The following is a 12,257-nucleotide window of genomic DNA, read 5'->3' on the forward strand; positions in this document are numbered from 1 at the left end:
GAGAGGCCTCCCCCCTACAGGTGGGAGTGTCTCCTCCACTGGGTGCCAGGGAAGCTCCCCCCAAATCCCTGGTTAGAGGGGCCTCCCCCCTAGAAGGGGGAGTGCACCCTACCCTGGGTGCCCTGGGAACTCCCCCCAACACCCAGGTTAGAGTGGCCTCCCACTTAGAGGGGGGGAATGCCCTCTATCCTGGATGCCCAGGTATCCGAGATCCCCCTGACACCCAGTTTAGAGGGGCCTCCACTCTAGAGGGAGGAGTGCCCACTACCCTGTGTTCCCTGGGAGCTCTCCCCGACACCCAGGTTAGAGGGTCCTCCCCACTAGAAGTGGTTGTGCCCCCTACCCTGTGTGCCTTTGGAGCTCCCCCCAACACCCAGGTTAGTCTTGTCCCCCGTCGAGGTGGGACTGCCCCCTACCATGGGTGCCATGGGTGCTCCCCCCAACACCCAGGTTAGAGGGGCCTCCCCCCTTGAGCTGGGACTGCCCCCTACCCTGGGTGTCTTGGGATCTCCCAGACACAAGGTTAGAGGGGCCCCTCCCCTCAAGGGGGAGTGCCCCCTACTCTGGGTGTTGTGGGAGCTCACCCCGACACCCAGTTTAGAGGGGCCTCCCCACTACAGGGGGGAGTGCCTCCTACCCTGGATGTCGGGCTAGCTCCCCCCTAGAGGAGGGTGTGTCCCCTACCCTGTGAGCTCCCCCCAACACCCAGGTTAGTGTGGTCTCCCCCTTAGAGAGTGGAGTACCCTCTTTCCCTGGGTGCCCAGGTAAATGAGATCCCCCTGACACCCAGGTTAGAGGGACCTCCACCCTAGAGGGGTGAGTGCCCTCTACCCTGTGTGCCCAGGTAAACAGATCCCCCTGACACCCATGTTAGAGGGTCCTCTCCCTTCGAGGGTTCCTCTCCCTCTACCCTGGGTGTTTTGGGAGCTCCCCCTGTCTGCCGTGTTAGAGTGCCCTCCCCCTCTCAGGTGGGGAGTGCCCTCTACCCTAGGTGCCATGGGAGTTCCCCCCAACTGCTGGGTTAGAGGGGCCTCCCACTCTATGGGGGGAGTGCCCCATAGCCTGGGTGCTGGACCCACGGGTTAGAGGGTCCTCGGCTCAAGGGGTGGGAGTGCCCTTTACCCTCGCAGCCCAGGTCTCTCTGTGTGCTCTCTCTGATTTCTTCCTTGTGAAAGTAGCCTAAGCTGAAGCATACAAGACATCTTTATCCAAAAGCACTTTAGAATAAAACAGGGAAATATGCATGAACTGAACTACCTCAATGAATTATTTGATCAAACTTTTTTGATCCTGCAGTGTACTCATCTGTTACTTTGCCTTACTAGGCTCCCAAAGTTTGGGCTTTATATGACAAAGGCTCTCTAAAAAAGATAGGATTAGTGTTAGGACTAGGGTTAGAGAAAATGTTAGGATTAGAGTTTCTTTTGTTCAAATATATTTGATACAGGGCAGGATTCATTTTTGACCTAGCCTTACTTTGTTCCCTAGGTTTGGGCCTTCTTGGTTCAGCAGATCCCTGTAAGGAACAGTTTGTATTTTAAGGTTTCACTCCATCTTGACCTATATGGGTAAATGGAAATAGAGCTGGAAATCAAACAGGGATGTTGCTAGCTGCTTAAAACTTCACAAACTCAATCAGTAATCTGTGGGAACTCTCTGGTTTCCTCCTTATGAAAGTTTCCCCAAGCTGAAGTATGCAAAGAAACTTTATTAGAGTGCAATTTAGGAGGAAACAGGGCAATATAAATGTATGGAAATGCCTCCCCTAATTACTTAGTCAGATACTTTGGATACTGGTTAGGATTCATCTGTTAGCTTTCCCTACTAGAAGCCCCACATTTGGAACTTCTATGACAAAGGTTGTCTAAGCAGGTTAATTTAGATTTAGGGTTAGGGTTAGAGCTAGGTTTAGAGCTAGTCTTAGGGATAGAGTTAGTTTTGTACAAATTTCTTTGATACTGGGAAAGTTTAATCTTTTATGTAGCCTTACAATTTTCCACAGATTTGGGCCTTGATTCAATGGTTCATTGTAAAAAACAATTTGTATTTTAAGGTTTCACTTCAATTTGACCTATATGGGTAAATAGAAATGGAGCTGGATATCAAACAGGGTTTGTGCTAGCTGCTTGAAACTTTACACACTCAATCAGTTTTCAGTGAGCATACTAACGTGTGTTTCCTGCGGAAGTAGCTCTCAGTTGAAGTAGAAAGAAACAGATTTTTCTCTGAGCACTTTAGGAGCAAGCAGAATTCCCATGTACTGAAAGAGCTTTGAAATTTTTTTGGTCAGATTACTGTGATACTGTACAGGATTCATCCTTGAGCTAGCCTTAGTGGGTACCCAAGTTTGGGCCTTCAAGTTTCAATGGTGACTTTCAGGAACAATTGGAATTTTTAGGTTTCACTTCATTATGGCCTATCGGTGTGAGTGAAAATGGAGCTGGAAATAAAACACGGTTAGTGCTAGATGCTTGAAATTTCACACAATCTGTTCTCTGTGAGCACTCTCTGTTTTTTTTCCTAGTTAAAGTTTTCCAAAGCTGAGACATGAAAATGACATTATTTAAGAACATTCTAGGAGAAAACAGGGAAATATGCGTGTACTGAACTACCGCCCCCAATTATTTGGTAAGATTTTTTTATACTTGGCAGGATTTATCTGTTTGCTTGCCCTACTAGACTCCCCCAAGTTTGGGAATTCTATGATCAAAGGTTCTCTATACAGGTTAAGGTTAGGGTTAGGGTTAGGGTTAGGGCTATGTTTAGGGCTAGTGTTAGGATTAGAGTAAGTTTTGTTCAAATTTCTTTGATACTTGGCAGAATTCATCTTTAACTAGCCTTACTATGTTCAGTCCAATTGTTCGCTGTTAAGAACAGTTTTTATTTTAAGGTTTCACTTCATTTTGACCTATATGGGTAAATGAAATTGTAGCTAGAAATCAAAGAGGGTTGGTGCTAGCTGCTTCAAACTTCACACACTCAATCAGTTCTCTGTGGGCACTCTCTGGTTTGTTCCTTGTGAATGTAGCCCTAAGCTGAAGCATGCAAAGCAAGTTTATCTGAGAGCACTTTGGGAGAAAAGCAGGAAATAAGAATATACTGAACTACCTCCCCCAATTATTTGGTCATATTTCTTTGATACTGTGCAGGATTCATCTACTAGCTTGACCAGTAGGATCTCCAATTTGGGGATTTCTATGATCATAGTTTCTAAAACAGCTTAGGGTTAGGGTTAAGTATAGAGTCAGATCTAGCATTAGAGATAGTTAGATTTGTTCAATTTTTTTTGATAGTGGGCAGTATTCATCTTTTCCTTACCCTTCTTATGTACGCCAGGTTTGGACCTTCTCAATTCAATTGTTCACTGTCAGAAACAGTGTATATTTTAAGAGTTCACTTCATTTTGACCTCTATGGGTAAATGGAAATGGAGTTCGAAATCTAACAGCATTGGTGCTAGCTGTTTAAAACTTCACATACTCAATCAATTCTCTGTCGGTACTCTCTGATTTCTTCCTTGTGATAATATCCCAAAGGTGAAGCATGCAACAACAACTTTATCCAAGAGCACTTTAGGAGACAACAGGAAAATATGCATGTACTGAACTACCTCCCCCAATCATTTGGTCAGATTTCTTTGATACTGCACAGGGTTCATCTATTAGCTTGCCCCACTCGTCTCCACATGTGTCAGACTTCTATGATAAAAAGTTCTCTAAACAGGTTATGGCTAGTGTTAGGGTTAGGGTTTGGGCAAGTGTTAGAGTGAGTGTTCATGTTAGAATTAGTTGTGGTCAAATTCCTTTGATACTGGGCAGGATTCATCTTTTACCTAGCCTTATAATGTTTACCAGTTTTTGGCCTTCTTGGCTCAAGGTTCACTGTCAGGAACAGTTTGCATTTTAAGGTTTCACTTCATTTTAACTATACAGGTAAATAGAAATGGAGCTAGAAATCAAACAGGGTGGGTGCCAGCTGCTTGAATTTTCACATACTCAAGCAGTTCTCTGGTTTCTTCCTATTAAAGGTTTTCCAAAGCTATGGGATGCAAAAGAACATTATCCAAGAGAATTTTAGGAATAAACAGGGGAAATAGGCATGTACTGAAACACCTCCCCAAATTATTTTGTCAGATATTTTATGATACTGGTCAGGATTCATCTGTTACCTTGCCCTACTAGGTACCCCAAATATGGGACTTCTATGATCCAAAAGTTTTCTAAACAGCTTAGGGTTAGGGTTAGGTTTAGGACTAGGGTTAGAAATAGTGTTAGGGTTAGAGGTAGTTTTGTTTAAATTTCTTTGATACCAGGCAGGATTCATCTTTTATCTAGCCTTACTATGTTCCCCAGGTTTGGGCCTTCTTGGTCAAGGTTCGGTGTCAGGAATAGTTTGTGTTTTAAGGTTTCACTTTGTCTTGACTTATATGGATAATTGGAAATGGAGCTGGATAACAAACAGAGTTGATGTTAGCTGATTGAAACTTCACACACTCAATCAGTTCTCTGTGGGCACACTCTGCTTTGTTCCTTTGAATGTAGCCCTATGCTGAAGCATGCAAAGCATAGGTTTAGGATTAGGGTGATGTTTAGAGCTAGGTTTAGTGTTAGGGTCAGAGGCAGGTTCAGGGTTAGTTTTAGGGTTAGGGTTAGGACTCAAATGAGGGCTTAAGTTGGGACTAGATGTAGGGTTAGCGTTTGGTTTAAGCTAATGGTTAGTGTTAGGGCTATGGCTCGGTTTTGTTTTATGGTTAGGGCTAGTCTTAGGGCTGAATTTTAGATTAGTTTTAGGTTTAGGGCTAGTGATAGGGTGAGGTTTAGGCTTAGGGTTAAAGTTATATTTAGATTTAGGGTTAGATCTAGGACTAGGGTTTGGGCTAGGGCTAGGTTTATGATAAAAGATAGGGTTAGAATTAGGAATATGGCTATGATGAGACTTAAAGTTAGACTTGGGACTAGGCTTACTGTTAGGATTAGGGTTACAGCTAAAGGGGGCTAGGATTAGGGCAAGGGTTAGTGTTAGGTTTAGCCTAGGGGTAGGGCTAGGGTTAGGTTTAGCATTGTGGTTACGGTTAATTTTAGGGGAATGGGTGGCTTATAGCTAGCTTTAGGGCTAGGTTGAGGGTTAAAATTAAGATTAGGGCTTGTGTTATTGTTTGGGTTAGGATTAAGGCTAGGTTTAGGGCTAGGGTTTTTGTTAGGGTTAGGGCTAGGTCTAGTGCTGGGGCTAATGTCAAGTCTAGGGTTATGGTTAGGTATAGTTTTAGGTTTAGGTTATGGTAGGTCTAGTGTAAGGGTTACATTTTTGGTGAGGGTCAGGTTTAGATCTGGTGGGTATTATTAGGTTTAGGGTCAGGGTTACAGTTTGGTTTAGGTTAAAGTTTAGGGTTAGGGCTGAATTAGTGTTAGGGTTAGTCTTAGGGTTAGGGAAATGGATAGGGTTAATTTTAGGTTTCAGTTAAATTTTAGGGTAATGGATGGTTGAGGTTTAGTGATAGGGTTAGGGTTAGCATTAGGTTTAACATTATTTTTAGTGTAATGGATAGATTTAAAGCTAGAGTGTCGCGACCCCTTGCCCGCAAGGAAGACGCAACTCAGGAATCTTCTTTCAGCAGTTTATTCAGGCCTTGATTAAAGTATCTTTTTGTGACCCCCCCCTCTCTCTCGAGCGCCCAAGCACAGCCTAATAAAGCCTCCCACGTACCAATCTTAAGCCGCCACGTGGATCTTTCTTATAGGGTGGCAAGGGATAGCGTGCCAACTCTCCACAAAAGAATTTGTTTATCACAGGCCACAGTGGAAGCCGGCGCCATCTTCTAATGGCGGCCACAATCTACAACAATGGCTTACCACAGTTCCCCCTTCTAATTTATAAAACAATGCAGGCGAAAGTAGAGGTCCTATCCCACTGTGCAGAAGCGGCTGCAATGTATGGTTCAGTCCTAAGGAGGCGCCTTCCCCAGACCTAACCCCATATCAGCCGACGCCTTTTTTCGTAGGGCAGGGGCGTGGACGTCAAACCCGCATGCAATAGGACATGCTTTCCTTGAGGTCCCTTGAGGGATCACTCAAGTGCAGTGCTTTGCCTCGCATCCTGCATCGATGAAGGTGGACGAAGGGGGACAGCTGAGGCTGTTCTGTGGCTGTACACAACGACAAACGAGTTGACAGCACCCTGAAAGAAAGGCACGGACTTTTTAAGGCGATAGAGAAGCATTAGTGTGGAAACCCACCTGCGTGCAATGGCAGCAAGACCGGCAGAGTGCAAGGGCTTTCCAACACTAAGAGAATAACCAGGAAAGACATGCCGATCCCAGTGCAATGTTATAATAACTTGGGGTGCAACGACCATGTCAAAGATTTACTGTTTAAGATGCGCAAGCCAGACTTGAGGTGAATTGCCATTTTCTAAAGCTGCAAGAGCTTGGATGATCATAGCCTTATCGTGAGCATTGCGGGCCTTGAGGCGACAGAGAAACCACAAACAGAGAAACATACCGAAGCAACACATTGCACCAAAAATGCCTACCCCCACCCACTCTTTAAAAAAGGAAAAAGCAGAAGATATCCAATCGGTGAATTGACCCAAAGTCACGGGATCAACATGGGTGCTATTCAAGACAGCTATCTGGGTTAGTTGAGACTGGATCATGTCTTCCGCTTCCATGGACCAATTTCCAGCCAAATATTCGCCAATGATGCGGGAAGCATTCCTGGAATCATTAAATCTGACAGAGGTTATGCATAAATGTGCACGTTGGTCAACACAACCCAAAAGCACTAAGTCAGCCAATTCTTCTACCTGAGCTTGGAGTAAATCTATTCTTTGGTTGGCAGCTAAAATCCCTGACAAAATATGTTGATTAATTGTATTTTGGGATTCAAGTATGGTGGAAGTTTGTTGGACAACTTGATTAATGGTGGCAGCAGTTTGTACTTGATTGGCCATAGCCACTCCGGCCATAACCGCTGCAGCAGCAGATACTGCCACGGCTGTCACTATAGCCGCTGTGATTCCAAAATCTCTGCGGACTCTAAGTAGCTCAACAATAGGGAATTTATCAGGATCCGCAGTGACTGGGATTGGGACGAAAGTTGGAATTTTCATAATCACTGCTACAGTCCAGGAACCATTCCAACACTCAGATAAGAGACAGGTAGTATGAGAACAATCCAGCATCCCCGATGAGGTGGCCTTAGCCAAAAGGAATAAGAAAGGGGATTGGACACAGACCATTGCAGGAGGCAATGTGGCATTATACAACAGAAAGTTGAATGAAACAGATGTAAGTCTATTACCTTGTTCACTTTCCCTAACAGTACCAGAAATATTAGCCAGCCAACTTTTGGCTCCTACCAACTGAGCCAGTGCAGAAATATCGGATGAAGCCCCCTTTTCATTGGAAATCAGCCATTGAAACCAGGACCAACCTACTCCTGTAGAGGAGCTGGCACTATTGTTAAAGTTATAAACATACCTATTAAGAGAGGGGGAAAGGGAGAAACCTTTAGCAACTTGATGTTTCTCCCAAGAATGATCCTGACAAGGTGTAAATGTTGGGGGGAAACCAAGATTAGGGGAACAGTAAGGAGAGGCCTTGAAATGAGTGGCATCATGAATACTACTAGAAGAAGGAGGCACTGGGATTAGTACCTCGGAGATAATAGCCAAGGTAGTTATGTTAAGAGCAGAGCTGCTGTTTGCGGGGGTCTCTGAGCCTGATTGTTTCCCCGAAGCTACCTTGCTCAATACATCACTGATAATGCTTCCTGAGACCTGATTGGACCGCAATGGGTCCTCCCAGTTAGTCACATTTTTGGTTTTAAGGCTAATGCAATTAGCGTTTCTAAGGCTGAAACAAAAAAACTCCTGTGAGATTAACTTGAGATTGATTAAAAATTCTCTCCATGTCCCCTCTAGGAGAGGCACAGGGAGCAGACATCTCACATGAGGTTGAAAAAAGAGTGGGGAGGACACTAGAATTACCGTGAACCGGCATCGGCATTGGCCATGCCCGTGCCACTGCCCACCACCGCATTGGTGTCGCCTGTGCCATCGGCACCAGCACCAGAGCCAGAGCACTTAGCAGAATGAAGAGCCTCATCACAGGATTGTTGTGGTATCTCTTGTTGCTGGTCAGTTGATGTCGAGACTCTTCTTGTCAAGCGTTCAGGGACCCACAACGGTTCCGTACGATCCTGGGGAAAAACACACACAGATCCTCGTGCCCATGTCAGCACGGGGTCAGGGCCGTTCCATTGGCCCATAAGAACATCCTTCCACTTAACATAGCCAATCACAGAGGGCTGAGGGGACACATGTCTATCGGCCGCAGAGCGACCATGAATATCCAAATTCAAAAAATTAATGGTAAACAGAGCTAAGGACAGGCGTTCTTTAGGAGTGTGTTCAGCTCCTATTCCCCCTTTCTGTTTTTGTAAAGTTTCCTTTAAGGTGCGATGAGCACGCTCAACAATGCCTTGTCCTTGAGGATTGTAAGGCAAACCATGAGTAAGTTGCACTCCCATAGTAGAACAAAAAGCTGTAAATTGTCTGCCAGTATAAGCAGGTCCATTATCAGTCTTAAGGGATGCAGGTGCACCCCATGCTGCCCATGCCTCTAAACAGTGAGTAATGACATTACGTGCCTTTTCTCCCGATAAAGCAGAAGCATGGATAATTCCAGAGCACGTATCAACGGAAACATGCACATACTTAAGGTTACCAAAGTCAGGTATATGTGTCACATCCATTTGCCAAACAACCAATAGCTTCAATCCCCGTGGGTTTACTCCATAATTAGGGGGATGAAGAAATGTGACACAATGGGGACATTGCAATACTATCTGCCGAGCATCCGCTCTTGAAATGGAAAAATGCCTGCGCAGCGTTAAAGCATTAATATGGAAGTTTTGATGAAACAACTTAGCCCCCTCTAAGGAGGAAGCCAAGCATATCAATTGATCTCTAGTGGCTAAGTCCGCACAGGCATTCCCCTGGGATAACGGACCAGGAAGAGAGGTGTGAGCCCTGATGTGCATTGGATAAAAAGAAGCAGTGCGGTTAGAGATAAGCTGTTGAAGCTGAGCAAAGTAAGCAGACACATTGTGGGCATCACTAATAGCTCCCACGGCCTCCAGGACTTTTAGTGCTTGTACCACATAGCTGGAGTCCGAAATAAGATTAAAAGGAAAAGAACACTGTTTAAAAACTTCAATAACAATTTGTAGTTCTACCCATTGTGGATTTCCAGGAGCAAATTGATGCTGGATAGGGGGAGAGTCATTAATTACATAAGCTCCCATTCCAGACTTGGAACCATCAGTAAAAATGTTAATAGCCTCTGGAATTGGACTGGATGAAGTTACCTTAGGGAAAATGATGGGATGTTCGTTAACAAAATGGAGTAATGGATGAGAAGGGTAGTGATTATCAATACCCCCTTGAAACGAGCAACACAGAATAGCCCAGTTGTCTAGAGTAGCACATAAAACATTAAGTTGAGCTTTAGTGTAGGGTATGATAAGAGAAGAAGGTGATTGGCCGAAAAATTGAATGCTTTGTTGAATCCCTTTAAGTGCCAATGCTGCAACAGCATCAGGATAATATTCTAAGGATTTTCCTGGGGATACATGTGGGTGGATCCATAGTAAAGGCCCATCTTGCCACAGATCACAGATCACAGATCACGAGAACGATCTGGTTCCTCGTGATTACACGAGGGAAGGGTGAAAGCAAAACGTTGTGAATCTTTAGGATGCAAAGGAATGGAAAAGAAACAGTCTTTAATGTCAATAACAATTATATGCCAGCCTTGAGGAACAGAGGAGAGCAGAGGCAGCCCTCTTTGAATGGGCCCCATAAGTTGCATCTGAGCATTAACTGCTCGTAGATCATGCAGTAGGCGCCACTTCCCTGATTTTTTCTTAATGACAAATATGGGAGTATTCCATGGAGAAGTAGAAGGTTGGATGTGACCCAAATCAAGTTGTTCTTTGACTAGATCATGGGCTGCTGCCAGTTTAGCCGAGGGAAGAGGCCACTGAGGCACCCAAACAGGCTCTCGGTGAGCCATATTATGGGTATTTGAGCCCCAGTAGCCCCTAGGAAAAACCCAGACCAAACCTGTTAAGCTTTTGATGACCTTGCACAGGATGCTTACGCCCCTGTAGGTGCCTTCCTAGTCCTAGACCTGGCCTATACCCCATATTTTGCATGATATGTTGAGACACTGGGGAATAGTCATTAGTAAGAGTGAACCCCATGTCTTTCATCAGATCATGGCCCCATAAAGAAATAGGTAAATCAAGTACATAAGGCTGAAAGGTACCATCGTGTCCTTCCGAGTCCTTCCAAGATAGATGTCTACAGCTGATTTGCGGGGCTTGGGCATATCCAAGTCCTCTTAGGGATTGATCAGAAGCCTGCACTGGCCATCCCCTAGACCAGTCCTTAAGGGCTATGATACTACGATCTGCTCCTGTGTCCAGCAATCCCACAATAGATTTTCCTTCTATGCTTAATTCCAAAGTGGGGCGATTGCTCATATCCAGTGACAAATAGGCACAATTTCCTCCGGTGGTACCAATCTGATTTCCTGTCCGTGACCTTGAGTCAGCAGGGAAGTGATTATGCAAACTAGGCAAAATTAGCAATTGAGCAACCGGATCCCCTGGGGAGATAGACACAATGCCCCTTGGAGCTTCCACCATAATCTTTACTGCCCCTACAGTATCAGGGTTTATAACTCCGGGGAAAACATGAAGACCTTGTAGGATAGAAGATGCACGTCCAATTAGCAAACCTACAGTGCCAGGTGGTAAAGGCCCTTTGAACTCAGTTTCCACCAATTGGACTCCCATCTTAGGTGTTAATACGAGTCTGGAGGTGGAACAGAGGTCCAGTCCCGCGGCACCTGTAGTGGCTCTCCGCATCTCGTGGGATGGCGCAGAGAAGGCCATGTCTCGGGTTCGGGTGTGACATTCTCCATTGCCCCATATATTCGTGGGCCCTGGGGTCGGGGGCCCCTTCGGCCGTTTTTTGGCCCAGCTGAAATAGGCTGTCCATGGATGTCCCTCACTGATCTACACTCTCTTGCCCAATGCTTCCCCTTTTTGCATTTTGGACACAGCCCCGGTTGACGAGGGCCATTAGAAGGGCCACCGCGAGGAGGTCCAGTAAAATTGCCTTTTTTGGGACAGTCACGTTTGAAATGGCCGGATTGACCACAATGGAAGCATGTTCCGGCACCAGGACCGCCCCCTTTTGCAATCCGAAGGACAGCAGCTGCAAGACCTGCATTAGTTAAAGGTCCTCCAAGCTCTCTACACACTTTCATCCAAGCTTCTATGCCCTTGTTTTTATAAGGAGCGATTGCTGCTTTACATTCTTTGGTGCATTGCTCAAAAACAAGTTGTTTAATCAAGGGCATTGCTCTATCAGGGTCAACAAAGATTTTTCCTGCGGCATCCACCACCCTAGCAACAAAGTCCGAGAAAGGTTCTCTGGGGCCTTGCATGATTTTTGTTAAATTGCCAGACACTTCTCCTCTATTTGGGAGTGATTTCCATGCACGGATACAAATGTTATTGATCTGTTCATATACCTCAGGGGGGTATCCTGTTTGTTGATTAGCAAATCTGCCTTGTCCCAAAAGCATATCCTTGTCCCAATGGGGGTGTCCCGCCGCATAGTTTTGGGCACCCTGCTCTACAGCACCCTCTAGCACAAAGGCTCTGCAGTCCAAATATTTGCCTGGAGAAACACAAGCCCGAACAAGGCTAGCCCAATCAGAGGGAGTCATACAGTATCTAGACAGACTCTCCACCTGAGTTAGTGTGAAGGCGGCATCCACCCCATAAGTGCGCACAGACTCTGCCAAGGTCTTCACAATTTTGAAATCTAAGGGCTCATGGAATCTTCCCCTATTGTCATCCTGGAAAACTGGATAAGCAAGACCCATCTCAGCGTTAACAGCCCTCCATGTTTGGGCATGGAAAGCTCTCCTCGAAACACCCCCACCGTACGGCGGCGGGTCCGGAGGATCATTTTTCTTGAGCTCCTGTTTATTTTTGTTCCCTTCTCCCATAGTTAGACTCCCTAGCTGCCATGACAGTCTCCCGAGCTCCTCCTCCTCATCCTCCTCCTCTTCTGACCCACTTTTGCATGGGAGTGTGCGCAGTGTACTGAGAAATGGATACAAGCGTTTCCTCCCCCGTTTCTCGCTCTGCACATTCCCTTCCTCCTGAAATATCTCAC

Source organism: Callospermophilus lateralis, chromosome 2 (genome assembly GCF_048772815.1).
Source record: "Callospermophilus lateralis isolate mCalLat2 chromosome 2, mCalLat2.hap1, whole genome shotgun sequence".
In the NCBI taxonomy this organism is placed as follows: domain Eukaryota; kingdom Metazoa; phylum Chordata; class Mammalia; order Rodentia; family Sciuridae; genus Callospermophilus; species Callospermophilus lateralis.